Below are 15,396 nucleotides of genomic sequence, written 5' to 3'. Positions count from 1 at the left end.
TTCTTGATGACGTTTATCACTTATACATAGATCCTTAAACAATATAATCATATCTGTTTTTATAATATTAATCAGTTCATTTTACCTATATTATGACAGTTATTTCCTTTGCTCAAATTATATTTTAAGATCCATCTATCTTTTTGTATGTAACTTTGGATTATTTTAATTTTTGTACGACATTCCATTGCTTTAATTTATGATGCAATCATTTCAGTAATACTAAGCTACAGTACAAACAAATAGTAAGACAAAATGATAATACTAACAATGAAGAAAGCATTCAGAATTGATTAGAATATACTGTGGCAACAATCTCCAGACTCCTTGACTTGTCTCTACACATACCTCACTAGTCTCCTCAACATGGAGTTTACACTAATACTAGGAAGTAGCAGCCATATCTGGGATATTGACATGTTCTGTGGCAAAGGAAATGAACAAATGGGCTGATCGTGCTCTGTCTTTTAAAGCTTCTGCCACGAACTGACACAGTTCACGTCCACTCCTAATTCATTAGCCACTGTAAGTCACATGCCCATATCTGATCTCAAGGGGGCAGAGGAGTATAATCACCTTTGTACGAAATGGGAAAAGACCTGTAAATATATGGCAAATCGCACTGACCAGTTAAACAACTGTGATATTAATTAGTCATCACATATTCAATCCACTGTCCTTTTGGCTCACAAAAGGCACTCACCGTCCATGATGGAGTGAATCCAAAACGATCTCATAGAATCATACTCAAAGTGCAAGATGCCAGAATGATGTGCAGTATTTTCATCATCAGTGCATAATGCACAGTTGTTGGTACATTGACCCTGATCTGGAAACATGAAATTAAAACCATATTAACTTACTCACATCCACATCCCTTATTCAACCAACTTTCATTGGTGGAATAGGAACAGGGAACCCATAGAGAAAACACCCCATCAGAAAGGGGAGAAAGTTGAGATCTCACTGGTACATATTGATGCTGAAGTAACACTGGGTAGATGTTGTGGATATTCCAAATCTTAGTGGTGCAGTGTATTCCTTGATTAGACCTCATTTCTGGTTGAATTTCTCCCTGGCCCTGGTCTCCATAGCCCTTATCTTCATACTTTGTGTGGCACTTCCTCTCTCTCTCTCTCTCTTTTTTTCCCCCTGAGATGATGTCTTGCTCCGTCGCCCAGGCTGGAGTGCAATGGTCCAATCTCGGCTCACTGCAACCTCCGCCTCCTGGGTTCAAGAGATCTTCTTGCGTCAGCCTCCTGAGTAGCTGGGATTACAAGTGCATGCCACCATGCCTGGCTAATTTTTTTGTATTTTTAGTAAAGACGGGGTTTCACCATGTTGGTTAGGCTGGTCTTGAACTCCTGACCTCATGATCTGCATACCTCGGGCTCCCAAAGTGCTGGGTTTACAGGCATGAGCCACCGTGCCCGCCCAGCACTGTTCTTCTCTTTGCTTCTTAACTACCTCTGAAGAAGACAGTGGAGACCAGGAGTGTAGGCCTTCATGAGTTCTGGGTGGCTTTGTAGGATTGGTTTTTGTCTATAGGAGTTAGAGAGCCTAATGGTCCATTAAACTCTGAATATCTACAGACTCTTTAGTCCTAGATAATGCTTTGTGTTTTTTTTTTTTTTTTTTGAGATGGAGTCTCGCTCTGTCGCCCAGGCTGGAGTGCAGTGGCGGGATCTCAGCTCACTGCAAGTTCCGCCTCCCGGGTTTACGCCATTCTCCAGCCTCAGCCTCCCGAGTAGCTAGGACCACAGGTGCCGCCACCTCGCTCGGCTAGTTTTTTGTATTTTTTAGTAGAGACGGGGTTTCACCGTGTTAGCCAGGATGGTCTCGATCTCCTGACCTCGTGATCCGCCCGTCTCGGCCTCCCAAAGTGCTGGGATTACAGGCTTGAGCCACCGCGCCCAGCCGATAATGCTTTCTTTTATAAAATAAAGTGTCCTAAAACTGTCTATCATTTTCATTACAACTTTTTAATGTGCTAATAGAAAATGAGATATATTCTTTAGATTTACCATAGTTTTTTGTTAATTTTTCATTTCACTTCCCGTGCAATTATGGTTGTATTGCAACTTTTTTTTTTTTTTTTTTTCCTGAGTTGTGGTCTCACTCTGTTTCCTAGACTGGAATGCAGTGGTGCAGTGATCACAGCTCACTGCAGCACTTTGGGAGGCCAAGGTGGGCGGATCATAAGGTCAGGAGATCGAGACCATCCTGGTGAACACGGTGAAACCCTGTCTCTACTAAAAATACTAAAATATTAGCCGGGCGTGGTGGCGGCGCCTGTAGTCCCAGCTACTCGGGAGGCTGAGGCAGGAGAATGGCGGGAATCCGGGAGACGGAGCTTGCAGTGAGCCAAGATCACGCCCCTGCACTCCAACCTGGGCAACAGAGCGAGACTCCATCTCAAAAACAAACAAACAAACAAAAAAACACTTCTGAACTCAAACAATCCTCCCACTTTGGCCTCCCAAAGTGCAGAGACTACAAGCATGAGCCACCATACCTTGCCAGTTGTATTTCATTTTTTTTTTCCCCCTTTAGTGAGAGAGCCACAAGTTAAGTCCGTTTTATCTTGTGGTATATTGCTCAGTAGAAAGGATTTAGTAGGTGCCAAATATATTATTCGTGTTTTTGCTCTGAAACACCTCGATACAGTTGCAGTTACTTAACAGTGAATGTGACAGTCCTACCATTTATTTTATCCCTGCTGCAAGTCTGAGTTCAATTGTCCTTGTCACTCAAAGCTCTTCTCAGTTTTATATGCCAGTTGACCTTGATTAGCGGTTGCATCTTCTAACCATGACAGTTCTTGCAATGCTTGTACTCTCACTCTCTCTACTATTTCCATGTCCTAACTCACTATTTTCTGATCTGATCTGTTTCTTGTGACAGTTTGCCAAATTCAGCTCATAGGAACCAATCTGTGCTTTTTTCAACCTTTTGCAGTGGGACTCCAAGTTCATTAAGTGCATACATTTTTCTTCCAAGTTATTACAGGTGGCCATTTTGCCTGATAGTTCAGAACATGTGTCATAGATTCCATGTTCCCAGCCCTTCCTAGGAGTTTCCTTGCTGTACAATCCACAAATCCTAAGTCAGTGTCCCATGCATTTAAAAAAAATGTTATGACAGCATTTGACTTCTAGTTACCAATTTCTGGTGTGATGGACCATGTTATCCTGCAATTACAAACAATTTTGAAGTCTTAGTGACTTACCAAGAAATGTTTGTTTATTGCTCTGTTTATATGTCCATCATGGCTTATCTGAGGCCTTTCTCTTTCTTTAAATCTGGACCCACACTATTTGAACAGACACTATCTGCAACATTAGGGGTCACTCTGGAAAAGGAAAATAAAGGAAATGAAGACTCCTCACTGTTGTTTAACATTTTCTTCTGATAGTGTTTGCTACCATTTGCATATAATAGCTAGAGGAAGTTATATAGCCATAACTAACTTTAAGGGTGAAGGGGAATACAGTTCAGCCAAGTATCCAGAAGGGAAAAGAGCCAGTAACACTGGTGAGCAACACTATAGAACACCACAAATGATAACAGCATTGAACAATGTTTCAGATGGATTTATCTAAATATGGGATACCCACATGCTAAATTGTACTCTACTCATTTTATCTCTCTCTCTTTTTTTTTTTTTTTTTTTTTTGGAGATGGAGTCTTGCTGTGTCACTCAGGCTGGAGTGCAGTGGTGTGATCTCCACCCACTGCAACCTCTGACTCCTGGATTCAAGCAATTCTCCTGCCTTAACCTCCGGAGTAGCTGGGATTACAGGCGCATGCCACCATGCTCGGCTTTTTTTTTTTTTTTTTGTATTTTTAGTAGAGACGGGGTTTCACCATTTGGCCCAGGCTGGTCTCGAACTCTGGAGCTCAGGCAATCTGCCCACCTCATCCTCCCAAAGTGCTAGGATTACAAGTGTGAGCCACCGCACCCAGCCCGTTTTCTTTCTTTCTAATTCTCTTTCTAAAAAAGGCGACATGCAATGAAATCCTTCCTGTTGCAGACACCAGGCAAAGCAAAGGAAAAGTTAAGCAACTGTTCCTCAGAAGAAATTTTGAATGTTAATAGAAAATAATTGTTGTATTTTTGTTGTTGTTGTTTAAGGACAAAAAAGCTGTAATTTTTAAGAATTGTTATTACCACCAACAGTTAATAGTGGACCAACAGTTAATAGTGGCAAGTGCCATTTTATGACACTGAGTTGCTTGGTCTCTGGTTACAATTTGAGATTCAGTTGTCAACTTTTTGGCTCAACCTTTGGTTAGTGATTTTACTTGGAGTTCTGTTGATTTTCTATTATATTGATGTGAAGGTATTTGTGTCTGCATTTATTGTGTCAGTATCTCCTGCTAATTTTTACTTGTTGTGAAGATCCCCCAAACTCATATTTATAGAAATACTGTAGTTTACTATAATGATGCTCATCTGCATTTTTTGAGTATAGAATTTTCAGAGCTCAAATATATTGAAACATTTAGATTTGGAAGGAGGTCGAAAGTGTCTACATCATGACAGGGTATTTCCATACTTCTGAGCCCTGAACACCTAGAAGGATATGGCAAATGATAACCCTCATCAGATATTATTTTCTTCCCAACCTTAAATGGCTTACTCTTTGTTTAACATTACTTTTTAAAGTAGTACCTGGGCCGGGCGCGGTGGCTCACGCCTGTAATCCCAGTACTTTGGGAGGCCGAGGCGGGTGGATCATGTGGTCAGGAGATCGAGACCATCCTGACTAACATGGTGAAACCCCCTCTCTACTGAAAATACAAAAAATTAGCCGGGCGTGGTGGCAGGGCCTGTAGTCCCAGCTACTCGGGAGGCTGAGGCAGGAGAATGGCATGAACCCAGGAGGCGGAGCTTGCAGTGAGCCAAGATCGTGCCACCGCACTCCAGCCTGGGCTAGAGAGTGAGACGCTGTCTCAAAAAAAAAAAAAAAAAAAAAAAAAAAAAAGTAGTAGCTGAAGACACAATATATTTTGTACTCTGTTACCATTTCTAAAATATTCTGGCAATAGGTAAGAAAATATATACTTTTACTCACATATAAACATATTTTTAGTACCATTTTATTGATAGAAAATCTTGAGGCTAGGCTCTTCTGTGTATCTCTTGTCTTCTGAGAACTTAGTTTACAATATTACTAGAGCCTCTTCAAAAGGTGCAAGTGACATGTGCAATGCCATTTTAGTTCTTTATCTTCTTTTTCCCTCTGTATTACTTTTTGACTTAAAATATAGCTATAATTATTGCCAATATCTCATGTTCATCGTCATAGTCTAAAAAAACTACATTATTACATAGATAACAACAGTACTGAAAAAATACAATTAATAAATTTTCTTTTTTTCTTTTGAGACAGGGCCTCACTCTGCTGCCTAGGCTGGAGTGCAGTGGTAAGATCTGGGCACACTGCAACCTCCTCCTCCTGGGTTCAAGCGATTCTCGCACCTAAGTAGCTGGAATTAAAGACATGTGCCACCACACCCAGCTAGTTTTTGTATTTTTAGTAGAGGCGGGCTTCACCACGTTGGCCAGGCTGATCAGGAACTCCTGGCCTCAAGTGATCCACCCACCTCAGACTCCCAAAGTGCTGGGATTCCAGGTGTGAGCCACTGCGCCCAGCCACAATTAATAAAGTTTGTTTGAACATATTATAAAATGTGTTTAACACATGTTGCCTATACTGTCAAACTTAAAAATTAGAAAAATACACTACCATTATTATACTAAAATGTGACTGCTTATGTCAGAATACCATACAAAATTATATTACTTAAAAGAAATTATTTACAAATTAGAACTTTTCTAAGAAGTTTGTATTTACATATTGTGGCATTTCACAATATAGCACAACTAAAAAAAATGTTGGTACTTAAACATGTGCCTATGAAGTATTCTAAATCAGGTAAGAGGCTTCTATAGCATTCAATATGATTTATAAAAAATGTTGTCCAGATGCGGTGGCTCACCCCTGTAATCCCAGCACTTTGGGAGACTGAGGCAGGCAGATCACCTGAGGTAAGGAGTTCGAGACCAGCCTGACCAACATGGGGAAACCCTGTCTCTACTAAAAATACATAATTAGCTGGGCATGGTGGTGCATGCCTGTAATCTCGGTTACTTGGGAGGCTAAGGCAAGAGAATCGCTTGAATCCAGGAGGCAGAGGTTGCGGTGAGGTGAGATTGCACCATTGCACTCTAGCCTGGGCAACAAGAGCGAAACTCCATCTAAAAAAATAAAAATAAAAATAAAAATAACAAAACTGTTGAAAGTGTAAGAGTGAGTTTTTTCAGTTGCTTCCAAATCCAGAGGATATCCTTTGAAAGCAGTTGTCACTTCATTTTTTGTCTGTGTTGTGATTCTTTGTGTTCCTTGTATGACTTCCGTCCTTTCCCATAATGAGTGTAGGATATCAGCAGGAAAATGACATTGCGGATTTGTGTTGGTGGACTTGGGGAGAACCTTTGTAACAGTGTTTCATTAGACTCAGCTCACTCCAGATACCAGCTTATTATCGTCTCCTCTAGCATCTATATCTGCAAAACAGAAACTCATGTCTTTTGCCCTACCTTTTGTCCTACTTCCAAGCTCTGATCAGGGCATATCAAAAAGCAGGTTCTGGCTCATGCTAGTTCCTTATCTTGGGAACAGCTGCAGTTCACATTCCCTAAGTGTGAGCAAGCACAGATGTCTTCATTGATTGTAAGGCACACGGTGAAAGAAAATGTCCCTTACTAGAAGAAAAAGGTCCCTTACTAGTATGTCTTGAGTTGGCCCAGACGTTCAAATCTCCCCAGTTCTTTCTGCAAACCAGCATTGCAGTACTTTTTAAACCTTGGGGTGATAGTAAAAACAAGACAAAGTCAGGGGTTTCAGAGTCAGATAGATGTGTTTGACCTGTCTTTTCTCCACCTCATTTTCATTATCTGTAAATTGAAGATGATTACAATAGTCATAGTTCCCCAATCTTAAGCTACGTCTCTACTTAGTGTATTTATTTGCCTACTACATAGTAGGAATCTATGAAAACTGGAAGAGTTGACTGGTGTTTCCCTCTCCATATTGTGAACTATATGAATATAAAGGTTGTGTTGCATCTTTTTTAACATTATTGCCACCCTCTCAAGTCTCCAGCAATATTGTAAACAGCGAGTGACCCACATCTACCTCCATTATGCTCTAACAAGTAACCGATTTTAGCAGTGACATATTTGTAATAAATAATTAGTGTATGCTGATTTGAAAAATAATCAAAACTGAATTTTATAACTAAACATTCTGATACCAAAATAGATATTTTTTGCTTCAATATACGACTGACACTTTCTTTGACACTGTGGAGGCCAACTTAGGTAAGGTAAAATAACCCTTTAATATAGTCATTGAAGTAATTTTTTGTCATACATATTCATCATTTTGTTCAGGTTACGGTATTTTAATGATAAATAATAGTTATATAATGAGATCAGATGAATGGTGGTCACCCCAGCAGATGTGGCCACATCTGGATTCCCTGAATCTGTGAATGAAAGTTTTCTTATTTTGAAGAAGGATCTTTGCTTATGTAATTTAAGATCTTGATACGTAGAGAGAATCCCAGATTCTCCGGGTGGGTTCTAAATTCAGACAAGTGTCTTTATCAGAACAAGGCAGAGGGGGATTTGAGACAGACAGAAGTGAAGGAGGCAGTGGAACTACAGAGACAGAGCAGGAGTGAGGCAGCCACAAATCAAGAGTTGCCGAAGGCCACCAGAACTGTAAGAGGCAAAGAACAGATTCACCCCTAAAGCTTCAGAGGGAATGTGGCCCTGTTAAAATTTGGACTTCCAGCCTGAAGAGCTGTGAGAAAATACATTTTTGTTGTTTTAAGCCACCAGGTTTATAGTCATTTAGTTTGAAATCTTCAGAAAATGAATACAGATGTGTTAATGTCTCTAGTTCTTGGCATCTGTTTCTGAAGATTAAGCATGACTTTTCATAAACAACCTTGATGCATTTTGTTTTCTTTGTAGAATACAAGAAGGAAATTAATATACAAACTACCCAGGAAAAACATCTAATTGTAACAGTGTGTAGATATTTTATCTCACTTTCTGTCTGTTCACATGTGATGTAGGATAAATATTCAGGTAGTTTTTAAATTCACATTTTTGGAATTTTGACATTCTAAGGGAAAGATTAAATTATTCGAAAATATGTGTGCAGAAGTATATAAAATAAATATATAAAAACAACTATGTATATGTACATATACATACTTATGTGAAAGTATTTTAACCATCAGTACATGAATATTTAGTTCTATGTGTGAAAAATACTTAATACCATTCTTTATTAAACTCAATTCCTTAATTATTAAAATTTACTCCTTTAATAAAAATAAATCTAAAATATTCACAAGTTTGTGTCTTACAAAGATTTACCTGGTTGGAAATATTCTGGTAATTTCTATGATAAGAAAACATTCATCATGAACAATTGTATAATGTGCTCACTAAAGATGATAGCGTCTCCAAGAATTTAGGACATAAAATTGTCATGGTGTTTCTAAGATTAAATCCATAGTTTCTGTTTCAAGAATATTTTTTATAGCTAGAATAAGTTTTCAGATTATTCTTTAGAAAGTGATTAAAATAATGTTAAGATCCATTTTTTTAAATCATTATAATTGGTATAATGTTATTGCTTTGTATTAATTATATATGCCATAGAGTAATAAGGATAAGGAACAAGACAGCTTGAAAAACAAATGACACTGGAAATTTAAACACAGTTTTGTGGATATAAAGACAAATAATTGCATCCTCCTAGGCGTTGAAGCTAAATATTTCTATTTTGGTAATGTTAGCTGGAGCATCTGAAAATGCACACCAGGGCCTCTGGGCAGAACAAACACTTCCTGTAAGCCATACCTTCAATAAATGATTCTTGGTGAAAATAAAACCATTAACAGAAATACGATAATCTTTTCCTTTGGGGCTTTAATAAATCATCCTACTGATGCTAACAAATGAAGTATATTATAATATATGAAATAAATATAAGTCTTCAAAATAATCTGAGACTGCCATTTCTTCAGTCCAAGCCTCATCAGCTCTTTCTCTTAGGAAGATTACCAGGGTCCAGAATCTCATACCCTGATTTACAGCTATTATTTTATCCAGAAGTGCTCATGAAGAGCGGCGTATTCTTTGGTTTTCTCTTCTGTCATTTTTATTCAGACCATCATGAAGAAAGTCCTGGAAAATCACTTTATTTTCCAACAATTTTAATGTGTTACAATTCCTGAATCCACAGGCTAGTTTTCAAAAATGAACACTAATGAAATTTGAAGAATCAAATTAATTCATTGATAAAAATCTGTGAACATTGCTATGAGGCCAGAGTGTAGGGGTTACTCTGAGAAGGCTTACAGTGTGCGTAAAGAACAGAGAAAATGTAATTTCTTAAATTAACCCTGATTTAACATGTACCCTGCTGTGAAGGACTCTATATTTGAAAAATGGGCTATTTATCTATAGTCCAGGAGGCAAAGACTCTCCATTCAGGAAGCAGTGGTACCCTCAACAATCCATACCTTCCCAGCATTGTACATTTTTGTAACTTTGATTTTTTTATTATGATAAAATTAGAAGACATAACCTTTCATAATTTCAAAACTTATAACAGTTTTGTAAGAATGGTTTTCAAGTTTTTTTTTTTTGCTAGAAATTTTGTAAAGTTGCTACAGGTACATATAAACAAACTTGACATGATGTAACAACACACTTCTCTTTATTTCCTGTAGATTGTTGTTCTATCAACAGGCACATATTTGTTGTTGGTGTCTCCTTTAATGATGTTAGCAGCTATTGATGATCTTTGCTAGATCCATTAATTCACCGGCAGTTGGAAATGGTTCTGTTTTAATGCCACAATTCTTTTCTCATTTATTAGCAGATACTTTTATTAAAAAAATCCTTTTATCAATGATATGGTTGCCAATGATATCAGAAAGGCAGGATAAATGTTGGATTTTTCCTATCAGTTACTATATTCTAAAATAAAGTTTTGCATTCCTCACACCTTCATTAGTAATTAGTAGTTTTTATAAACATAATTGTTAACAGTTAGATATGAGCATATTTGATGGATTTCAGTCCACTCAAGACAGTCTCTTCATGCTCAGATTTTCTCCTCCTTTACTCCTGGAAGGCTCTTAAATTTGGCAAAGTTATTTTGACACTGCTCTGATAGTCTTGTGGAGGGCCTCCACACTATCTGGCATGACAAGGTGTCCCAGACCTAGGTTGTATGTCTTCTGCCCTAGACCAGGAATCAGGCATTTCTCCAAAGTGAACTGATTAACTGATTACTTTTAGTGGGAAATTATATCTGAACACCATAAATTGGATTCAAGGTATGCTCATTAGTACTGTATTGATCTTTGTTTCCAGACATTTTAGAAAGCAGAGCCAGAAAAGTAATAGATACATGAAAGATGATAGATAGATGATAGATAGGGATAATAAATAGATGAAATAAATCAAAAGTTCATCTGCGTGTTTTAATTCAAATTCAGCCTTTAAGAGATTTTGCATAATTTATCATATTATATTTTGATCTCCTTTCTTCTGGTTTATAACACTGGGAATAATTTAAAGTAACATTTGCTTTATTCCATGATGCACGTAAAACATTCTCAGTTAGCAATAGTAAAAACAACTGATATGAATACTATAAACATTTGTGACTTTTTTTTTGGTAGTCTTTCCTGTCCATAGAGTATATCTTGCTGTAAAAATATAGTCAAATTACTGTGACTGAAAGTCGCTTGGATATTTTATGTTTGTGCACATGTGCATATTTAATAACTATAAATATATGTTTAACTTCACTTTTTAAATTATTTGACCATTATTTTATTTATTTATTTATTTTTGAGATGGAGTCTCACTCTGTTGCCCAGGCTGGAGTGCGGTGGCACAATCTAGGCTCACTGCAAGCTCCGCCTCCTGGGTTCACGCCATTCTCCTGTCTCAGCCTCCCAAGTAGCTGGGACTATAGGCGCCGCCACCATGCCCGGCTAATTTTTTGCATTTTTAGTAGAGATGGGGTTTCACCGTGTTAGCCAGGATGGTCTCGATCTCCTGACTTCGTGATCCACCCATCTCAGCCTCCCACAGTGCTGGGATTACAGGCATGAGCCACCGCGCCCGGCCTTGAGTTATAGTTTTAAAAGGTTTTCCCTCTCCTACTTGGAGAAAAGTTAACCAAATTTTCCTCTGTGTATAGTTTTATACTTTCACATTTCAATCTGGTCCTTTTGGAATTTACCCTGATGCACAATATGATGAAGTCACCAAATTTTATCTTTTTAATATTGTCTCTTTTTGTTTAAGTATTTTTTTCCCTTACTGTTCTACTATGCTGTTTTTCTATTTTGGCGCCTTGGTTTTTCCATCTATTCATGCACCAAAAATGCATTATTTAAAGTATGTTTGATGTCTTGTAGGCCTTTTCTCCTTTTTGCTCATTTTTTTTTTCAGGAAGTTTTTTTTTTTTCCTAGCAATTATTTGTATTTATTTGTTCTTTACGATAACTTTCTACTCATATTCTAGCAATTCAGGGGAAATAAGAATTGTGATTGTATTGGCATTGCTGTCAATGCTTAAATTAGTTAGTAGAAAACTCGATATGTTATTTCTCAAATTTTTTTGTCTATTTTCATACCTTTCTTTTATCTTTTGAAAAAATCCCAAGTCAAATTGTATATTATGTACCAACATCATACAATTAAAAATCAACATTTTGGCTGGGCGCGGTGGCTCACACCTGTAATCCTAGCACTTTGGGAGGCCGAGGCAGGTGGATCACAAGGTCAGGAAAATCGAGACTATCCTGGCTAACATGGTGAAACCCCGTGTCTACTAAAAACATAAAAAAATTAGCTGGTTGTGGTGGCATGCACCTGTTGTCCCTGCTACTCGGGAGGCTGAGACCACAGAATTGCTTGAACCCAGGAGGTGGAGTTTGCAGTGAGCCAAGATCGTGCCACTGCACTCCAGGGTGACAAAGTGAGACTCCATCTCAAAAAAGAACAAAAAAATCAACATTTTAAATTACAAAGAAATCAAAATGATGAAAAGGCATTCAAAATAACTTAAAAGATAATAGCCTTACCAAATTAGTTCAAGACTATACATTCCAAACCAAAATCATTGCTGAGAGAAAGCCAATGAAATTTAAACACATGCAGAGACACAAGGTGATCACAGATCAGAAGAATCAACAATGTCAAGGTCTCAATTTCCCAAAATTGATTTACACATTTCATTCAATCAAAATGTCTCTTTTTTTCTTAAAGTTAATATTTCCATACTTTTGACATCTTTGAATTCCTCTTGTCATACAATACAAGAGAAATCCTCACCACTTTAAGTCAAACACCTCTGTTCCCAAATGTCCTACACATCTTCCTTCATTTATTTCTTCTTTCTTCTACTTGCATTCCTAGATTTAACTACAGACAAAGACAGCAAGATAAGAAATCTAGTCTTGCTAGATGCATCTTGTTTAATGAAATGCATAAATGGAACATAGGAAAATGTAGAGGAACATAGGCATAAAAGCATGTCAACAGTACAACTGATCTTTGAAATGTCAGGAGTCGCCATGTAGTGAAAAGCAAATTAATATATGATGCTGAAAGAAATAATGATCATGACGAATTTAAAAATATTACTGGCACTGATATGAATATTCTTCAGGCAATATTACTTTATACTAAAATGAATCCCTAATAGAGAGTCAAGTTGCTATCCACTGCAGGTTGGTACATCAAAGCCATTTTTTTTTTATTATTACTGCACCATATTTTTCATGGTTTCTTACCGTTTAAAACCAAGAAAACCTGTGACAATAATGAAACAGCATTAGAGCGACGGGCTTTGAAGCCCATGCTAATATGAATTACAAATGATTTTTATAATGGATTCATTCACTATAACAAGAAAAACAACACAAACAAAAATATTTTAAATTGTGCTTACTTGCTTTTGATTATGCGTCATGTCTTTCACCATCTTGAACATCACTTAGATGTTTTAAAATTGAATAGTTAATTTGAAATTGAGTATAAAGCAAGAACAACTTACTGAAATTCATGTGTAACCACAATGGTAATAACAATCTTCATAACAATTCTTTTGTCCATCAACGTATGCAATATGTCCTATAACAAATTAAATGTTGATCAAAACATTAGAGAAATATGCATACTTTTTATATAAGAAAACCGTTAGTACTTTGTTATTCTGCAAAATTTTAAAGTAGTCTATAAATCTGTACGCTACAAACAATAAAATGAAGCCAGAAAGAAGTGGGTAAGAGGATTATTGCAAAAGGAAGATATGGATAGTAAAGTATAGCCAACACAAGAGAATCTATAAATTAAAGATGTGTTCAGAAGAGATTTGGAATACCCAGTATGCATAGCACAATTCAGGACACTCAGTACAAAAAGATAAATAAATAAGATGGTTATTTATAATCCGTGGATTTAATATTGTAGGGAAGATAGACAGTAACTCAGGTAGAGTGTGATAGATTTAACAATACCATTGTACTTAAGGAGCTTGGCAAAATATTGGCGAGTGTGATTAAATTTGCCCGAGGGAAGAAGAAAGGCCAGTAAGCCTTCGAAGAGAGGCTGGCAGGTGGACAGCAAAAATGGCAATGTCTTTACATAGCAGTTCTGCCTGGAAACTTTTGCAATAAAGTAGCACGTTTTCTGACAGTTTTTACAAGTGACAGTGGCTAAAGTGATAATTTCTGTCACAATATGCTGTTGTAAAAATTTTTAAAGGTAAGATTTTAGAATATGTGATTATATATTGGTTATATATAATATAAACTTATAATGTTGGTTACTGAGTAAAATATTTTAAAATATTATAGTTCATACAAATATACTTTAAGAAAATACACCATTTCTATTGGTTTTATGACAGCCTTACTTTGTGTTTAGTTTATATCCAGGGTTTTTTTGTTTTGTTTTGTTTTTTCATGGATTATAAAATGTTATAAAGGGAAAATTGTCTTTCTGACATGAATTTTGAGCTGATTCTTCTGATCATATGTTTAGGTCTTCTGCAGTGATACTTAAATAATCTATAGGAACTGAAATTACTTGGATGTATTAGGCAGCATTTTCCAGAGAAACAGAACCAATATATACTCAATAGAATGTGTGTGTGTGTGTGTGTATGTGATTATGTAAAATACTTATAGGATATATATGTGATTATATAAAATACTTGTGTGTGTGTGTGTGTATTTCCTTCACTCAGCACCATTTAATGTATTAAAGAACAGCTTTAGAAAACACTTAAATTCAGTTTCTTAAGAGCAGTACATTTAATACCTTCTCAAGATTTCAAATGAAAAACACACATTCATGCTACCGGTTTTTTTTTTTTTTTTTTTGAGACGGAGTCTCGCTGTGCTCCCAGGCTGGAGTGCAGTGGCGCGATCTCGGCTCACTGCAAGCTCCGGCCCCCCGGGTTCACGCCATTCTCCCGCCTCAGCCTCCCAAGTAGCTGGGACTACAGGCGCCCGCTACCGCGCCCGGCTAGTTTTTTGTATTTTAGTGGAGACGGGGTTTCACCATGTTAGCCAGGATAGTCTCGATCTCCTGACCTTGTGATCCACCCGCCTCGGCCTCCCAAAGTGCTGGGATTACAGGCTTGAGCCACCGCGCCCGGCCCTATGCTACCGGTTTTAAATTTTCCTTGCATAACACCAAAGACGTGGTACTCAAACTGCATAAAACATGAGGAACACGAACTATCATTTTGACACAAAGACAGGTGAAAAAAAATAAAGGCAATGTGGAACTACTCCAGCACCAGTGAACTTCCTGAAATCTCCCACTGTGTCCCACTCCGGAGCTCATACCACTGCCTTCTACTCCAGCACATGGAACTCTCTGCCTCCGCAGTTCTTAGTTCATACACGTCATTTCAACAAAAATGTAAATATGTAGAGATGTGTCACTGAATGAAAATTATTACAACATGCTAAAAAAAAAAAGTATTTGTTGAATGTTGAAAGAAGGGGCTAGAATCAGTTAAAATTTTGAGTAGAAGTAAAACTGTGGAGTGACTTTTCATTTTATTATTTATTTATTTATTTATTTATTTGAGACGGGGTCTCTATCGCCCAGGCTGGAGTGCAGTGGCGCGATCTCAGCTCACTGCAAGCTCCGCCTCCTGGGTTCACGCCATTCTCCTGCCTCAGCCTCCCGAGTAGCTGGGACTATAGGCGCTCACCACCACGCCCGGCTAATTTTTTGTATTTTTAATGGAGACCGGGTTT

General features: G+C 37.4%; 1 protein-coding gene across 7 annotated transcripts in view; it reads left to right on the top strand.

The window, feature by feature from the left end:
* The window catches only part of NCAM2 (neural cell adhesion molecule 2), a 563,771-nt gene that overhangs the window by 139,524 nt on the left and 408,851 nt on the right, over positions 1 to 15,396 (top strand). Inside the window, exon 1 of one of the 7 annotated variants that reach the window (XM_025380703.1) lies at positions 14,921 to 15,052. The exons of the other annotated variants lie outside the window; for them this stretch is intronic. The gene's annotated coding sequence lies outside the window, so the exon portion shown is untranslated. Of the gene's footprint in view, positions 1 to 14,920; positions 15,053 to 15,396 lie in introns of those variants that run through there. 7 annotated transcript variants of the gene reach the window in all.

Source organism: Theropithecus gelada, chromosome 3, assembly GCF_003255815.1.
Source record: "Theropithecus gelada isolate Dixy chromosome 3, Tgel_1.0, whole genome shotgun sequence".
Classification (NCBI taxonomy): domain Eukaryota; kingdom Metazoa; phylum Chordata; class Mammalia; order Primates; family Cercopithecidae; genus Theropithecus; species Theropithecus gelada.
Note: the sequence above shows the minus strand (reverse complement) of the source record. Positions and strands in the feature narration are given on the sequence as shown.